Raw genomic sequence first — 17,879 nt, forward strand, 5'->3', positions numbered from 1 at the left:
GATGACTGTTCTACAGTTGCAGACAGGATGTCTCTACTAAAGAGACGTCAGTGAAGAGCAGCTTTTTTCTGCTAGAGCTACGTTAGACATGTCGGGCACTTCAGACAGCCGTAGCCCCAGGCCTGACAGCAGGCCTGTTAATGCTAATGTTAGCACGAGTTTAGCCTCAACGGCAGATGCACAGGCTCGCAAGAGCAAGCTACTGGTTGTGTAGCCTGGTCTGCAGTCTATGTTAATATGAGAAGTGTAAAAATATTTTTGGTTCATTAAGAAACTGTTGGGGGACAACAACTGACATTAACATAATGTTGCTGCAGCATCTTGCAACCTTTAACACAGTTCTCCAGGGCTTTACCAACGATGTTTTAAAGCAGGAAACAAACAATATGGTCAAATATGTTTGTTAATTGTCCGGCCAATGTGGCTGCAAACCGTGCGTTACAACAAGCCTTGTTTAGCATTGCCCCTGCAGCAAACACAGTTCATGCTGTGTTCACTTGTACCTCGGAATTTCCATGTTGTAAATTTCCAACCTGTGACCAAAAAGCATTCAGTGTGTCAACTCGGGAAAACAAAAAACTAGCTACAACATTTTAAATTTTTGACTTTCCACTTTCGTTTTGGAACATTTTAAATAAATTTTAAAACCGCCAAAACATGCCTGAACAAGTTCTGCTAGTCGATTATCGTGCAGTGCCTGTTAGCTAAGTCATCTAGCATTAGATGTGTGACAGCAGTCAGAAACACAAATTCACAAATGATTATTGCTTGCTTAATAGCCTACCTTATTATTCTTCAAAAGATCAAATAAGACTTCACAAAATGGTCAAAATCCAAGCGGTTTCTTTCTTTCCGCAACTTTCATAGAGACTGAATGTTGACTACTGCGCATGCTCACACTTCAGCCATTGTTGCTACTTATTGTTTCAAGTGAAGGTAACTTAAAACAAAGTTATCATCACTCAAAACAATAAGTTAATTGTTTTTTCACCCTGCAATTAACTTTAACTCAATTAAAACTAGTAAGAAGTACATATTGTTGATAACCGAGTAAACTTAACTAATTTATGTAAGTCATTAGAATTAGAATTGACTGTGCAGAAAAAAAAAAAAAACTACTGAAATGTTTCAATACATACATACAAAGCATCACCAGCATAATGTTTGCATCTAACACACAAACACAGCCAGCAGACTATCTGCAGCCTCTTTGTGTGTATGAAACAGCTTTTCTTTGCATCCTGGATGGATGCTACCTAAATAATAAACAGTAAGGATGTTAAGTCACTGCACTCTGGCTGCATAAAAGAACACATCTCCTGCCACATTCAAAAGCAAAATATATAATAAGAAATGTAACACTTAATCTTATTTACTATGCACAAAGGAAGTGATTTGGAGAAGAAAAAGCCAATTTCTGAAACAAAATACTGTAAATGAGCCACTTTTGAAGATGACATTGAACCCAGTTTCCCCTCAGAGAAATGTCCAGCTTGCATGCTCAGGTAAATGTGATCTGTTTTCCTGTGGAAGCTGACGGAGCTTAGTGGTGAACTCAAAGGACAAAGACTGTACGGATAGTGGCTCAGTGGAGTAAAGCCAGTCAGGCGCTGTACATATTTATTCATTTTATGTACATGTATTACTTTCTGCACAACTAAAATCTATGGTTTCTAATGTCACATCGCATGTAATAATCGACTGGTCATCATGTGGGTCGGTTTTGTTCGGTCAAATTTATTCAAACAAGAATACGGCATCCTCTATCATATTGACAAAAAGACACAAGCAGCAGTATTTGTGCAATTCTACTTTGAATAGAAACACAAAAATGGAGCCGTGGATGATTGGAGGATGTAAACAACATAGTCTTTTTTGTAGTGAAGTCAAGTCAATTTTTATTTGTATAGCCAAATATCACAAATCACAAATTTGCTTCAGGGGGCTTTAGAATCTGCACAGCAGTACAACATCCTCTGTCCTCTGTCTGACCCTTGATTTGAATAAGAAAAAGCTCACTAAAAAAACCTTTAAAAGGGAAAAAAAAATATTGAAGAATCCTCAGGAAATGCATCCTCTCCCTGGACAGACAGACATGCAATTGATGTTTGTACAGAACGGACCAAGAAAGCAAAATTATAGAAATCCAGCATGGAGAAACAGGATGACAAAATTATAGATGAATGGTTCAGTTTTATTTCTGTCACAGCAGGGTCTCAGAGAGGACTACAGTTTCAGCCACAACATGTAAAAAACCTAATAAAATTAAAACAAGCTCACTGCAGTTTATAGGCTAGCAGCCCAAAATCAGCCAAGTTAGGATATCAGATCGTGGAACTGCTCAAACTGCCTACCACAAATCATTCAGCACATTAAGACCTCTGCTGGCTCAGGGAAACTGGTTTTATTATTGTTTAAAAGTGAAAGGAGGAGTCAGATCCAAGTACAAATCCACTGACATCCACCTTACGGGATGCAGGGTGCCACTTGCCATGCCTGTGCAACACCGGAGCAGAAATCGCCATGGACAAATGTCTGGTTCCATTCACAGGTCCATTCATACAGCAGCAAGCCAGGAAAGCATCAAAATATGGGTTGCAGTGTGATGCAACATCCAGTTATGCCTGGAAAGAGCAAGTCTATGCATGCAGTTCTATTTCTGGGTTGTTTTTTTTTCACCTGGTACCAACTAACCTAAAAACTGATAAAGTGAAAATAGGCAACGGTGGGTATGAAAAAGAAAAAAACAAGCCTGAACATCCCACTGCACTACTGCCACCATGACTCCAGTTTTTACTGCCGAAAAAAAAAACAAAAAAACCTTAAATATGTGTCTTTATGAGCAATCTTAGTTGAGCTTGCTGGCTTTTGGAATCATTTACAACTAAATCTATGTGTCAGCACAGAATAATAAAACTTCTCTTGAGGATATTCACAGGTAAGCACCAGTCAAGTGGAGGTGGTGTCTTGACCTGCTTCTTCTGATATCCAGCCTGTGGTTGCAGCAAAGGCAAGTATGTAGACAAGGTTGTGTATGTGTCATGTGCGTCAAGAAAACCTTTAAGACCAAAAACCAGCATGAATTAATACACATGTAAAAACTACATCTGCATGTCAGACACACAGAAAGTCATTTGCTGTCAGTTACATACAGCGTAAGCAGACTGCCATGTAAAATGAATATAAATGAGAAGCACTGTTAGTATGCTGACCCAATGTATACTAATTAAAAATGTTTACGTAACTTGATGTTTAAATTCGGAGAAATATAAAGCTTTGTTATTGATGCAACAAATGTTTTCACATTTATCTGCTGAAGGGGGAAAGTTACTCCGTGCTCACTGGAGATCTGATTTTAAGGGGCGGGCCTACGAGCAGGATTTGTGACATCACAACTAGTCTGGGAGTCAATCCTGCTCCAATATTCAACTTACACAAGGGTGAGGTTGAAACTTGAAGCCTCCAGTGCACAAACACTGAGAATGGACTTTACAGTGAAGTTAGAGACATTTTTTTTTAGAAAAAGCATATCAGATACATATATTCCAAGCAGAGTATTTTTTACAGTGTATATCTTAAAACATGTCTGGAGTAGATCTTTAAATAAAGGTAGGCAGGTATTCAAATAATAGCCATGGCCAGCACAAACAAATTAAGGCTAATCACTTTATTTTTTCTCATCGCTTTTCCTTTCCCTTTTTCCAATTGCTACTGAGAAGCTATTGTCAACACTTCCTGTAGATGTTTTACAATAAAAGCCTACTGAGGAAGGGATTAAGCCCTTTGAGTCACTGGAAAGCTTTTACTGTGAAATATCTACAGGTGTACGTAGGCCAGTATTTTAGAATTTTTATTATCAAATATGATTTAAGGTTAGCACACATGGTTCTATTAACACAAATTGCATTCATTAACTCACATAAGCACAACCTATCTTTGTGTCCCTTGTCAATGTCCTTTGTCTCATGGAATACAGTAGTCACTGCAACACTAAAGTGAATCCATGCTGACCGATGAAAAGCTTACATACCACTACCTATGGCACAACCCCTCCCCTTCTGTCTCATGAAGCCATCACACACAGCAACTGACCTCCGTGTACACTATGAAAATATCCTCAGCTGTGCTCAAATCTTTTAAGCTGTGACAAAAAAAATGACCTCAACAACACCGGTGTCTGTTATGAGGTTATCTTGAAGTCATCTGGCTTCAACTGTGCCTACACAGCCATCATCCACAGAGCGACCTGCTCTATTTGCAGCTTTTTATTTCTGCTTCTGCTTCCTACGTGTCCATTATCTCCCTCTATCTAGGCATATCAGAACCATCTCCTTAAAGAAAACTATTCCTGGTCCCCATAACAGCTTTGACATTTAACAGGCAACAGGTTGCCTTTAGTGCCTCGTGAAAAAAGGGCATATCCACTGTTTTTAGACACTGGGTTCTTCAGTGATAATGGTACATGTAATAAATGTAGTTTATTTGCCATGATGGGGGCAAGGCTCAGTTAAGTGCAGCTCCACACCATGGAGACCCAATTATTAGCTGCTGTAGTTAGTCAGCTCCCGAGCAGCCGGAAAGCCAGGGTGGCTGAGTGACTGTCTGAAGGAAGCATAGCCCTTACCAGAAGCCCACGGTTCACCACCAACCGGTTTATAAATCTTACAGGTTCTCCCCTCTCAGCGACACACCTGCTGAGAAGACCTGGTCTGATTAGGAGAGACAGCATATATCCCACTTTGGATGGAGCTGCTCTCATATCTAGAAATGTGGCTGAGATTATTAGACCAAAACCATGACAACCCAGAGTTGAGACCAGGAGGCAGAGCTACAGTCCTACACGCTTCTCTGTGCTTCCATTAGAACAGTTACCCACCTAAAACCACATAGAAACTGTGTCTGCTCCCCGAACACTTAAATCCATTAAATCAAAAGTAAACAGGAGAGGAGTTATACATAAAAATCTAATAAAAAAAATAACACCAACACTGCAATAGTAAAACAAAATAGAAGAATTAAACATTAGCTCTCTGTCACCTAAAGCTGTAGGCCTATTAGTAAATCTAATATCAGATTATCATATTGATTTATTTTGTCTTACTGAAACCTGGCTGTGTTATGAAGAATATGTTAGCCTAAATGAATCCACTCCCTCCAGTCATATTAATACTCACAGCCATTTTCGTCTCAAGCCTATTAATCAACCCTAGACCTAAACTTAATTATAACTCATTCAAAGCCTTGTACTTAGTCTTTCACACCCAACCTGGAAAACTTTACAGCCAGTTCTATTTGTTATAGTGTACTTTCCTCCTGGCCCATACTCTAATTTTTATCTGAATTCTCAGAGTTTTTATCAAACTTAGTCTTTAGTACAGATAAAGTAATTATAGCAGGTGACTTTAATATTCATGTGGATTTTGATAATGATAAACATTTAATAGTCTTTCCACAAAATCCTATTTTATCAGACCATTACTTAAGAACTTTTGAATTCCTATTACTGGACTACACACCATTAGACAAAAATGTCTTCACTAGATGTCTATCTGATAGTGCTGTAGCTACAGTTAAATAAGTTATTCCATCAGCATTTAATTCAGAACTATGTCACCATAAAACAGAGGACTCCTATGCTAACTTTAGTCCCTCCCACATTGATCATCTTGTTGACAGTGCTGCAGGCTTACTGTGAATGACGCTTGACTCCATCGTCCCTTTAAAAAAAGAAGATAATAAAATGAACGAGGTTAGCTCCATGGTATAACCCAGAAAACTTAACATCGCAAAATTTTAAAATGATATGGCGTTCCACCCAACTGGAAGAATCTCGCCTCTCAAATCTCATCTGGCAAGATAGTCTTAAAACATATAGGAAGATCCTCTGTAATGCCAGAGCCACGTGTCCCTCAAACACACTTTGAGCAGACATTCAGCACCTTGACTGTACATTTTCCACACAGGTGGAAGGTTTTTTTTTTTTTCAGGTCATTCTCCTCCTCCTGCTAATTTAATAATTTAATTATGACTTGGTAGTTGTCAGATCACACACTCAAATGAATGCCGTTGCCTAGCAACTTAGAATGTTTAAATATAAAACACACAGAAATAAATGTATTTCATATACGGATAAAATTCTCAGTGGTGATTATAGGTATGAATGTGTTTTTAATCTGGATTCATCCTCACTATTTTAAACAATACAGGGTGCTACACGACATTATTTCACAAAAAGACTGAGGGACATGAATTTTTTTAAAAATATGATAACGTACAATTGAAAAACTGTAAGTTTTACCCCATGGCAGTTCTGGTGTTAAAACTTTCCATATTGATAAAGCTTATAATTAGGGCTGGCTCAGGCTTGCCTTGGACCAGCCCCTAGTTATGCTGCTATACGCCTAGACTGCTGGGGGACTTCCCATGATGCACTGAGCTCCTCTTTCCTCTTCTCCCTCTCCATCTGTACGCATTCATGTCCCATTAATGCATGTTACTAACTCGGCATCTTCTCTCTCCCATAGATTTGCACTTTCTCTCTCCTCCTGTTCCTCTCTGCGGGTATTTCTGCCTCCGGAGCTGTAGAATCTGAATCTGTGATTGCAAGCCACCTGCTGTCCCCGTGATCCTGCCCAACACCCACTGCCACAATCATTATTATTATTGCCATTATTATTACTATACATCTCTATACGTAATTTGCATTGTGCTATGTTCTCTTTCCGCCTGCTTGACTTGACTTGACATTATTGCCCGTGTAACACCAGCTGATAGAATTGGTTATGAAACCGTTTAAATTGGATCTCTCCCTCGTCTGTCACACACACTCTTCTCGACTCTTACAACTTCTGAACTTCAACCCACCAATATTATCTGGTCCCCTGCTGTTATTTAAACAGCCTCATTATGTTGAAATCCAGCTATTTTCTTCAAACTTCTTATTTTTCATACTTACTGTTAGATTCCCCATCTTATCATCTGCACATCACAAGTAATTGAAATAAATGAAACCATTATTCAGATATCTGGTAGCCAGGTTTGAGGTAATGTTTCCGTACTGTACACTCACCTGTCACAAGTCAGAGTGACATCCATTCAAACAAGCCCTGCAGGGTATGCATTTGTGTGTGTGTGTGTTTGTGTGTGTGTGTGTGTGTGTGTGTGTGTGTGTGTGGCATTTGGTGTCTTGGCTTATCTGGCGGTGGAGAGAGCTATGAGAGCTTGCTGTGTAATTGAAATGTCATGCGTACAGGAGAGGAGTTTGACTGAACGGGGAGCCTTTAGCCATGCCCCAACGAGCCCACGACAGATGAGCAACAGCTTCCCCAATGAGAAGTGGCATTCCCCGAACCCATTCCTCCTCCTCCTCCTCCGACCTCCTCCTCCCTCGTCCGTCATCCCATCTCGTCTCCTGTCCTCTCCCGCTCTCTGCGATTCCTCCCTGCCTATCTGCAGTCTAACAGTGATTAACGACGGCGCCTGGTAGTTGCTGAAATATTAAAATAAATGGTCGGCTGAATCAGGGTCTGAAGGAATGCCAGTGCATTTATCATTTTTATCTGAGGCTAAACTATTGTGTTATTGATGGTGGCAGTGGGCTTGCCATTCAACTGTACTCATGCAGGTGGCGAGGAAACTCCCTGAGTTTGATTGCTGCCAAGCAGGGAGACAACACAGTATAATTCATTTTCACATAATCCACAGTGATTAATAGGAGTGTACTGCATAGTAAATTTCGCAAACACACACACACACACACACACACACACTTTTGCAACATCTCTCATTTCAGAGCTCTTCACAAAGAACAAAAAAATGATCCGGAGGCACTATAATCATATATCTGCTGAATAATATAATCCCACGACCAAAAATGTATCATTTTCAAATTAGGGTGTCAATTTGGATATAATGCAACATTTAAAGATATTTCAGAAACTACTTTAATTGGAAGTGTGAGTGTATTTCTCTATTTTTTTTCCATGTTCTTTTCCTTTTTGTCATGATTTCAAAATAAAAACTAGGTCTGAGCTCTGTCATATTTAATGCGATCCTGTTTTCTTCAGCTATTTCCGAGCTTGGTATCATTTTGTGTTAATATAAGAAAACAAGTGTTGCTAATGGGATGATATTTTAAATGTTCAGTGTCATATCTTATCTGTGAAAATATAATATTTGTCTCCATAATTCATGTCAGTCTTTAAGAAGTACTGTAGCATTTTTGACAGCAAAAGAACAAGATTGGATGGAAGCCAGAATGTGAAACCTTATGAATTCAAAGTAGGACATGCATTATAGTGTGTCATTGCCTTATTAATGCTTAGACTTTGGATGATGTAGTTCAATAAGACCATCAGGCATTTGTTAGCTACTTCATTTGAGCTCATAAAAGCTAAAATCTCAAGGCTCAGAATGAGTTAATGGTTAATGTGGTTGAACAATTTCTACTATGATTAATATAACCCTCTCTCCTAAATAAATACCTTCAATAATGTAGCTTAAGCAAATACCCTTGAAATGTAATACTGTATGGATTACAGTCTTTATTCACCTAACAAGAAAAAAATATATATTCCGAACATAACTGCAAATGGTTCAGTGTCTAAATATTTTATTTGTTTTCATACAGCATCTGCTCCTGACTATGATTAACATCATTATGGTTCTGTTTTAAAGGTCAGGGTTTGGTGGAAATCATAGGGTAAGTTCATAATTTTGTTAAACACTGTAGAAGTCAGCCTTGACTTGAAGCATATGATGGGATGCACTGGCAGAATCTCTCCACAATTTTAACCAAATGTGTTTAAAGTTGAAACCTAACAACACATGTGACACAGGATGTCTCCCTGACACACAATTTCTGAGAAAACTGCACACATACAGTGCTCCAAAAAAAAAAGATAAAAAGATGTCTAACATCAACACTCATATCACATTTAAAAATATTTTAATCTTATTTCATTTTTAAGTACATTAATAACAATATGGATGAAAAATAGTGTGCACGAGAGAATACTCTCCTGTGTTTCATTAGGTCTGCTGCTGACTAATCAGCATTTTGCTTGAGGTTAAATTGTCATGGTTTAACGAACAGGTAGGACTCAAATGCACCACTCAGAGACAAATCTAGTAAGTAAATAGACAGGCTTGGAAACAGGCTGGCGGGAAAAAGTGACCAACTCAGGATACTACAACTCAAGCTGGGGTTCAAAACAGACAGGTATGAGCATGATAGATAATCTAGCAGAGAATTAATGAAACTGGGCCACTATACAGTATGTACTACAAGGCTGATGAGCTAATAGGGAACAATTGAGCGGGTGGGTGTGGGGATCAGGTGACATTGAACAGTGGGAAAGGCTGAGGTTACAAAAATTCTTCTGAATCTAGAAAACAAGACCGGTAGCACATAGTGATAATAACTGCATTAATGTGATATTATGTATAACGTAAGTATACATCGCCATTATTCTGAATTCGAACCACATTTGTATGTAACTGTTCCCTACAAATTAACATGAACTCATGTGTGCATCTTATTTCAGGCATTTTAGCCGCCATCAAAGAATGAAGCAAAAGCATGCAGAAGTGTCCTTGGTCACATCAGCTCATGGCTTAGACTTGTGAGCGTGTACAAGCACCAGGATTCACTGTATGCATCCACACGGTGCTGTAATCTTCACTACAGAGCAGTCTTTAACATGCCAGCAAATTAACAGCTGTGTCTCAACTGATTGCACTTAAAAGGGCCATTTGTTAGCAATTCAGCAACCGCACTCTAGTTTTAGTGGCATGGCTCCACTGTGATTTCAACCAGCTGTTTTCAGCAGGACGGGCTGTTTGAAGAAAAGGTGTGCAGCAAGTGAACACAGGCCTGTAGGTGTCAGCTCTCAGGGGTCCACAATGATAGAAACATTACTTGGGGAGTCTCATTTCAGACTGTATGAGCATGTTGCCTTTTTACTAACATTTTGTGTCAAAGAGAATTCTATGTCACTCTTTCATCACAGAGTCCTTGTGTGTATTATAAAATGTGTTATAATGTTACAGTAAAATGTTCAAGTACAGTCTCGAATGGCTCGTATCGCGCAGGGGAGTGCAAGAATATTCATCTCTCCACTTTATGAGCGGTCTGTTATCAGACATACTCAGAAAATATTCCCTGATCCTCCTCATATCATCTGCTCCCATTCCAGCTTTTGCCATTTGGTAAAGGAGTCACAGGGCTCCTCAGTGTAGCTTAAATTTCTATAAGCGTTCATTCATACCTGTGGTGGGATGTGTTGTTGACCGCAGGGGTTGTGCAATACGACTTCACTGCCACGGCTATGTAAATGGGTAGAGATATGTGTTGGAATGTGCTTTTTATTCAATAATCGGTTGTGCCTGCACATATTTTCATTTTCTAGTGTTGTGTCATTATAGTGGTATACAACACTTGTTTTCCTGCAAGCACATTAAAGTATATTGTATCATCCCCCTGCCCTAGAGAATACTTGATTCTGATTGGTCCATGGCTATGCATTATTTTCAGGTAACTGACTTTTTTTCATCAATGCTGTGTCCTATAAATTATGTTTATAAACTATTATATTGTTTTCACAATTCAAACTTTGAGGGGAGACATGACTCACTGCCTGGACGATGTGCACATGTATTCACTCTTATTCATGCAAAAAAAAACCCACAAAAACTGTCAACCCTCAACAGCATGCACTTGTGTGTTCAGCTTTAAGTCAAGCATAATAATACTCTAATAGTTTATGAATATTATATGAAAACTATGAAAACGAAATGAAATTGCAATGTTGCAAAAGAAAAACAAAAGAACCCGACATATTTTAACACATTTTGCTCTCTGCCATGGAAAACACATTATATAACCATGACCCATTGTATATTGAACAGTGTTACTTTTGGAGTTCTCTCTTTGTTTATTCTTTTGCATACATCTTCAAAATACATTTCAAGAGGCATTTTATAGTGAAAGAACACTACTACGTGTTTTTGTATTTATGCAACACAATGATCCGTGAGATCAACTCATACAATGCGATTGCACAGCTTCACTTTTCATTTTTCTTACTTGCTAAGGTAAGAATCTGGCGGGGTCTGACCTGAACAGGATGAAGGTATGTCAAGGGACTCATCCTCACCATCAACACCTCAACTGTCACTACTGGAAAACTTGCTGCTTCTTGTTTTTCTGCCTGCCATTTATCATCATGTCATCAAGATGCAAAACACAATAGACTTAAGTTGCACAAAATATGGTTCTGCAATCACAGTGAAAGAAACTTTCACAGAGAAAGAGGCAGCATTTTCAAAGTTGTAGTATAGCAGGTTTTGTACTGTAGGTGAAATATAACTAATGATTAATCATAATTTTCTGCTTACATAACATGAAGTAGGGCTAGTGATTATTTTCATTATCGATTCATCTATTTTCTCAATTAAAATTAAAATGAGTTGCGTCTTCCATGAAATCTTCCATGAAAAAATGTCGACCAATGTTTCCTAAAACCACAACAGTCCACAACCCAACGAAATTCAATTTACTTTCCTAAAAATCTAAAGAAACCAGAAAATTTGACAAAAAAAAAAACTTTTGAGAAGCTGGAATCAGAGAATTTGAACTCTAAAAATTAATTGAATATCACAATAGTTGGCGATTAATTTAATAGTTGGCAACAAATCAATTAATAGACTAATCGTAGCAGCTCTAAAATCAGTGTTTAAAAAAATAGAACAATTATGTTATGTCTTAGATGTTACCAGATGTTATCAATTTTATGTACCTACAGGGGTCTTCCTCTGAAGGACTGGACAGATATTCCTTAAGATTTTCATGTATCTAATGTCACTCACAAGGCTGGATTTAGTGATTTGGGGTCATGGCGCCTCCTCCATGCTTTATTTTCACGCCTTCTCTAATTGAGAATTTTAATATTGGCGGTGGTGGACGAAGTACTTAAATCTTACTATCAATACCACACTAATGATACTTTGTTAAAAGTAAAAGTCTTGTACTCAAAAGTATCAGGCTACTAGCACAATGGACTTACATTTGCTTAACGTCTGGTCAAGGTGGAGTTCATTTTAACAGTTTTATATATTGCTGGATAGTTCAATCTATCGTAACGCATTATATTTTCTCTGTATATACGTATATCACACGTATATTTTATGTGTATCTTAATCTTAATCTGTGAAGTAACCAGTAGCAACCTGTCAGATAAATGTAGTGGAATGACAAGTACAATGTGTCCCTGAAATACAGTAGAAGGATCTGAATCCCTTCTAGTAGAGGTGGAGTAGAAGTACCCAATTATATAAAATGGAAATATTAAAATAAAGTACATGTACCTCATAACTGCAAACATAATACTTGAGTAAATTTACTTGATCACTTTTCACCACATGGTAGTAAGGAGGTTGATGGTTTCATTCATTTACCAGGTTTTTCCTCTGCGTCTCTTACATGAACTGCTCACTGAAGCAGCCAGTGAAAAAAACTAAATTCATTTACTCAACTAAGGTAGGCTGCTTGAATATTATACTCCTTATGCTACTTTATATTGATACTACACTACATTTACAGATAAAGATTTTTGATACAAAATATATGATTAAACTATATTATAGATTAAACTATCCAGCCGTAGCTACATACATTAAAATTATATTAAAATTGACATTTCAATTTTGCTTATGAGGCAATACCTCTGTAATAATAATACAAGTAACATGTAACATAGTAAAAAATTTTATATGACACAGGTAAAACTTTAAATGTAGGACTTTGACTTGTAATGGAGTATTTCTGTATTGCAGTATTGTGACTTTAAGGATGTGAATACTTTTTCCATCACTTTTAGCAGCATGTTGCTGCACATTGTCTTCCTCTCCCTCTCTCTCTGTCCTGAAAGCATTTTTATTTTCTTATAGGCTACCAGTTGACTCTCTCTCTTCATTGAATGCAGTTTTCTACTTGTATTATCCTCATTCTCTTTGTCTTTTTTTATGAGGGTTTGGAGGGGAAAAGGGTCGATGCTCCCATCATCTAACCGGTGAGTCGATGTAATAGGGAAACGTGTGGTCCTGCAAGTTGTTTCTAGGGGAGCAACAGTTTTTACAGTGATTGCTTTACTTTTCTCTTAGTTATTTCTTTTGAAATGCACACTGTGACAACTCTGTTTCGCTGTGTGATGTTGTATTGGATTGCATGTTACCTGGAGGAGTTTCTGCGTCTCTATCAATATGTGAGCGAGAGGTGCACTGTGGTCTCAGCAGCTCCTCCAGTGAAGGAATAGTCCATTAATCCATAGAGCGCGGGGGGGTTGTACATTGACAGTGAATTTTTTTAAGTGTTTTGTAGCCCTTCTGTATGTAACTTTGGGGTTTAATAGTTAGAATTAACAATTATATATTACTATATAATTTTATATGTCTCATATCTAAACATCATAATAAATCTATAGCTGTTTGAAGCCCCTTGCAATTGCTTGTCATTAGGTTCCCACCTATGGAGCTGGAAGTAATGTCTACTGTGGTGGCTGTTATGCAGCTTCACCAATGAACCCCATTCATATACAAGAAATGGATTTTGAGTACTGTAGGTGTCCTCTTTAGTGACCACTATACGTTAAAAGGCTAATATAGAAAGTGATATATTTATTTAATATTGGTTTAAATGTTAATAAAGTAAACACATCCTCAATCATGTTTCAAGTATTTAACTTTTTCAATGTTTAAACATGAGATCACGATATTTCCCTAAATTTAAACAAGGGCTGTGAGTCCTTAATCTAACCATAAGAAGCTTTTATCAAGTTTTACTTGCTCTAAGCAGCTACTGACATAAATAGCGCCAATGCAAGGGTTCCATTATAAAATTAAATTAGCCCAAAATATGAATGAACAATGAGAGGGGACTGATATAAGTGGGATTACTCCACTCCAACCTGTGTGGTTATGGAAAATAATACACTCACCTTACTGCAATTTAAGATAAACTGCAATTTCATTCCTCCTCGCCACCTCCCTCAACAACTAACACTCACCTGAGGAGTCAAAGCTGGAAAGAATCTTATTTGTCCAATATGTACAATTATTGGTAATCACCCAACTTTCTGTGAATCCAAACCACAGCTGACCAGTTAAAGACTGTTTATATCTGCATGTTGCTGCTGTCCTATAAACCTAGTCCATATAAGCACAATTCAAAACAAACTATAGCCATCGCTGCCCACATTCCTTCCATTTATGAGCCACCTGTGCATCTGCCCCCTGTTGGCACCTCTGACCATCAAGCCATCATATAAAATGCTGGTAATTGGCCCTCCAAGCCTCATACAATACATCACTTGCTGAAAATGCACATCTGAGGCTATGAGGCAGCTAGGCCTTCTTATGAACACTGCTGACTTTTCCTCCATTCATGAGGTCACTGACCCTAAGGTTAAAGGTTAGTGCCTTCACTTCCACTATTGGGCCCATCCTGGATAAAGCTACCCCCCTAAAGAGAGTCTCAATTACTAACAATGACAATCCCTGGATGACTGTACAAATTAAAATCTGATGAAAGACAGCATGTCCACACATGCCAGAGCCACATGCCCACACAACCCGACAAACTGCCAGCAGAAATCTACAATCAATTATTGTCAAAAAAAAAATGAAGAGTGCCAAGCTGTAATACTACAAGAATGAGGTGGAGGAGCTGTGGTTCTCTAACTCAAAACAGTGGTTAAAGTCTGTCCTTATGAGGAGTAGACCATATTTTTCCATCTAAGAAGGATGTTACTAACAAGCTGTCAAATAGTGCTATACCTGTCCTGAGTAATGGGCAGGTCAAAGCCAGACTCAGCAAAGTTAATGTGGGAAGGCAGCCGGTCCTGACAGCATTCCTTCTTGGGTTTTAAAAATCTTTTATGAAGAACTGGTGCCTGTGTTATGTGATGTTTTTAATACTTGTATCCAACACAATATTTTCCAGACCAATGGAAAGACACTTTGATCAAAGCTGTTCCCAAAAAAGCAAAGCCAAATTTTCCAGCTGACTACCGTCAAATCTCATTAGTCAGCTGTGTTGGCAAAGTGTATGAAGGGATCCTAAGGGATGCCCTTCTGGAGGACACAATTTCCGAAATTGCCTCATCACAACATGGTTTTATGGCTAATAGATCAACTGTCACTGCTCTGATTCAGATCCTGCAATGCTGGCATGAAGCACTCAATAACAACCCCAAAATGGACGTTCATGCTGTTTTTGTTGATTTTTCTTTAGATAGCACTGTCAATTGCTGCCTTTGGCTCATTGTGAGGAGCAATCTGAGTGACAGAGAGCAATAGGGGCAGTGGGACACCCTGTGCAATACTAGTCGGTAGCCCAGAGGGGGCTATTGTCCCCATTGCTCTTTGTCAATTGCATCAACAGCCTGGATTCATGTCTGCCTCCCTCTGTTATCCCGGTGAAATATGCCAATGACGTCATGGTAATCATGGAGCTCCTGATTACTGGCCTTGGATTCTGTGGTTAAATGGGGACAGTTTTCACTTGCAATGAATGGAGCTAATGATATGGTAATGAGTGCCTAGAGAGAGGACAACATCCCTTCTTGTCCGTCTCCAACAATTTCTGGACGAAACATTAGTAGAATCTCCACCTTTAAACCACTCAAATATCATCTTATTTGTCATGGGATGCCTACATCAAGTATATGCTCTCAAAGACACGGTCAAGGATCCATTACCTCAGTGTTGCCATAAGAGCTGGTCTCCCATATGCTAGCCCAGTTAGGGGTGGGCTGACAAAAGGCCTCTCTGAGGAGTTGGAGAGGGTAAAAAAAATGATCTTGCAGGATCATCGGCATTCCATCTTCTCCTCTTGCGTCACTGAGTGAAACGCATGATGAGGCCATCCTACGCACCCTCACCAACATACTCAAGGACAGTTCATCACCCCTGCATGGTTTCCTGCCTGCAGCCTCAACACCCACTTACTTGCTTCGTTGGCGCAGGGAATTCATAGTGTCCACGAGTAGTAACAAAAGACATGAACTTTCCTTTATTCTTCGTGTTCTTAAATTGTTTTATAAATTACCTATTTATTCTAGGGTTTATGCTCTTAAATTCATGCTTTGCTTATGATGTTGATCGCTGTCATGTTTGACGCATTTCAGGATTCGCTGTTTAAAAACTGTTTTTATGCTGCTGTACCCTGCCTTGTCAAACTTTAGTAAATCAAACTGCAAAGCGATTAAAGTTAACAGAGCAAAATGATTCACAAATGTTTAAATTACACCATTTTCATAATGGTGTACAATGCAATTTTTAGAAATTCATTAAATCAAATCTTAATCCATATTGTTGACTTTATCTCCTATCTCTTCTTTTTGATTTTCTTCACACACACACACAGAAACTGAATTACGGTGCCCTTGAAAACAGCTTCTAGATATTAAATAACATTATAACTGCAATAAGTGTGTTTCTAAACAATCACTGCATGGATTTAGCTGTGATTATTAAAAAAAGTAATGTATTCTTGGTGTGTATGCTGAGTAATACCCAACAGGCATTTGCTAGGAGCTGATAACTGCAAATGCAGGAACTCAGTGGTGCACTTCTACTAACCGTATCAAATACCTCGGGGTTATTATCGTGTTTTGCTCTAGTTTTAAATAAGTTGTGCTGCACATGCACACACACATACACATACACATACACACACACACACCAACCTCAATATACTGCCTCTGTGCTCCTGATTTCCTCCTGCCAATTGTGTAATAATCTACAGCTTGCTTTGACTCCTGTGAGACCTCCACAGCCACCCAATCAACCTTCCCATGTAGAATTTGCTATTTTGTTCTGTAATGGTTTCAGAACATTTTAGAAAACTCAACTAAATATATGTCTTTATCCACTGAGTGGCACAAAGGATTTCAACCTGTCTCACTTTGTGAGGTTCACACGTAACAGCTGTCCAGTTTACATATTCATCTAGCACCACACTCAGGCTAAAAAATGCCAACTTTGCACACAATATCTCATAATTAAAGAGGCAGATTACCATGACATTTGCTGAGCTCATTCATGCCTATTCATTAGGGGATAAACCTCATCATCACCTTTAATACAAATTAGATTTTTTTTTTAGCTGCACTACATTGACTTAAGTGGGTCCCCTAGGCTAGCTGGTGTGCCACGTATTGACAAATAGAATCATCTTGAAAAAATTGAAACAAAGGTTAGCTAGCTGCATGTCAAGTCATATCAAAGTTTTTATTTTCTTATGTAAATTATTTAAATTTTATTAAAAGGATGATAAAACGGAATGTAGAAAAAGACATTTTGTCATTATTTTGTCATTGTTGCTATGAATCTGGCACTAGCACATTGGTGGGGCTGAACCTTTGAATTGCTGATAGCTGTTCAAGCAAACTCTGCTTACACCCATAGATCCCAAAGATAAACTGTAACTGACCAGTTTCTGCTGTTGTGTTTTATCAGATCAAACTGTAATTTGTCAGCTTCAGTTTGGACGTTTGTCAGATTTAGTTGTAGTTTGTCAGGTTAATTTGTAGTCCGTCAGGCTCAGTTGTAGTTTGTCAGCTTCACTTTTAGTTTGTAAGCTTCATTTGTAATTTGTCAGCTTTAGATGTAGTATGTTCATGGTAAATGATATATGGACCGCACTTATATAGTGCCTTTAGTCATCCGACCACTCAAGCCACATTCACCCATTCACAAACACATACGCTGATGGCAGAGGCTGCCATGCAAGGTACCAACCTGCGCATCAGTAGGAACTAGTCATTCACACACATGCATACACCGATGACACAGTCATCAGGAGCAATTTGGGGTTCAGT

This window comes from Thunnus maccoyii, chromosome 21, assembly GCF_910596095.1.
Source record: "Thunnus maccoyii chromosome 21, fThuMac1.1, whole genome shotgun sequence".
NCBI lineage: Eukaryota > Metazoa > Chordata > Actinopteri > Scombriformes > Scombridae > Thunnus > Thunnus maccoyii.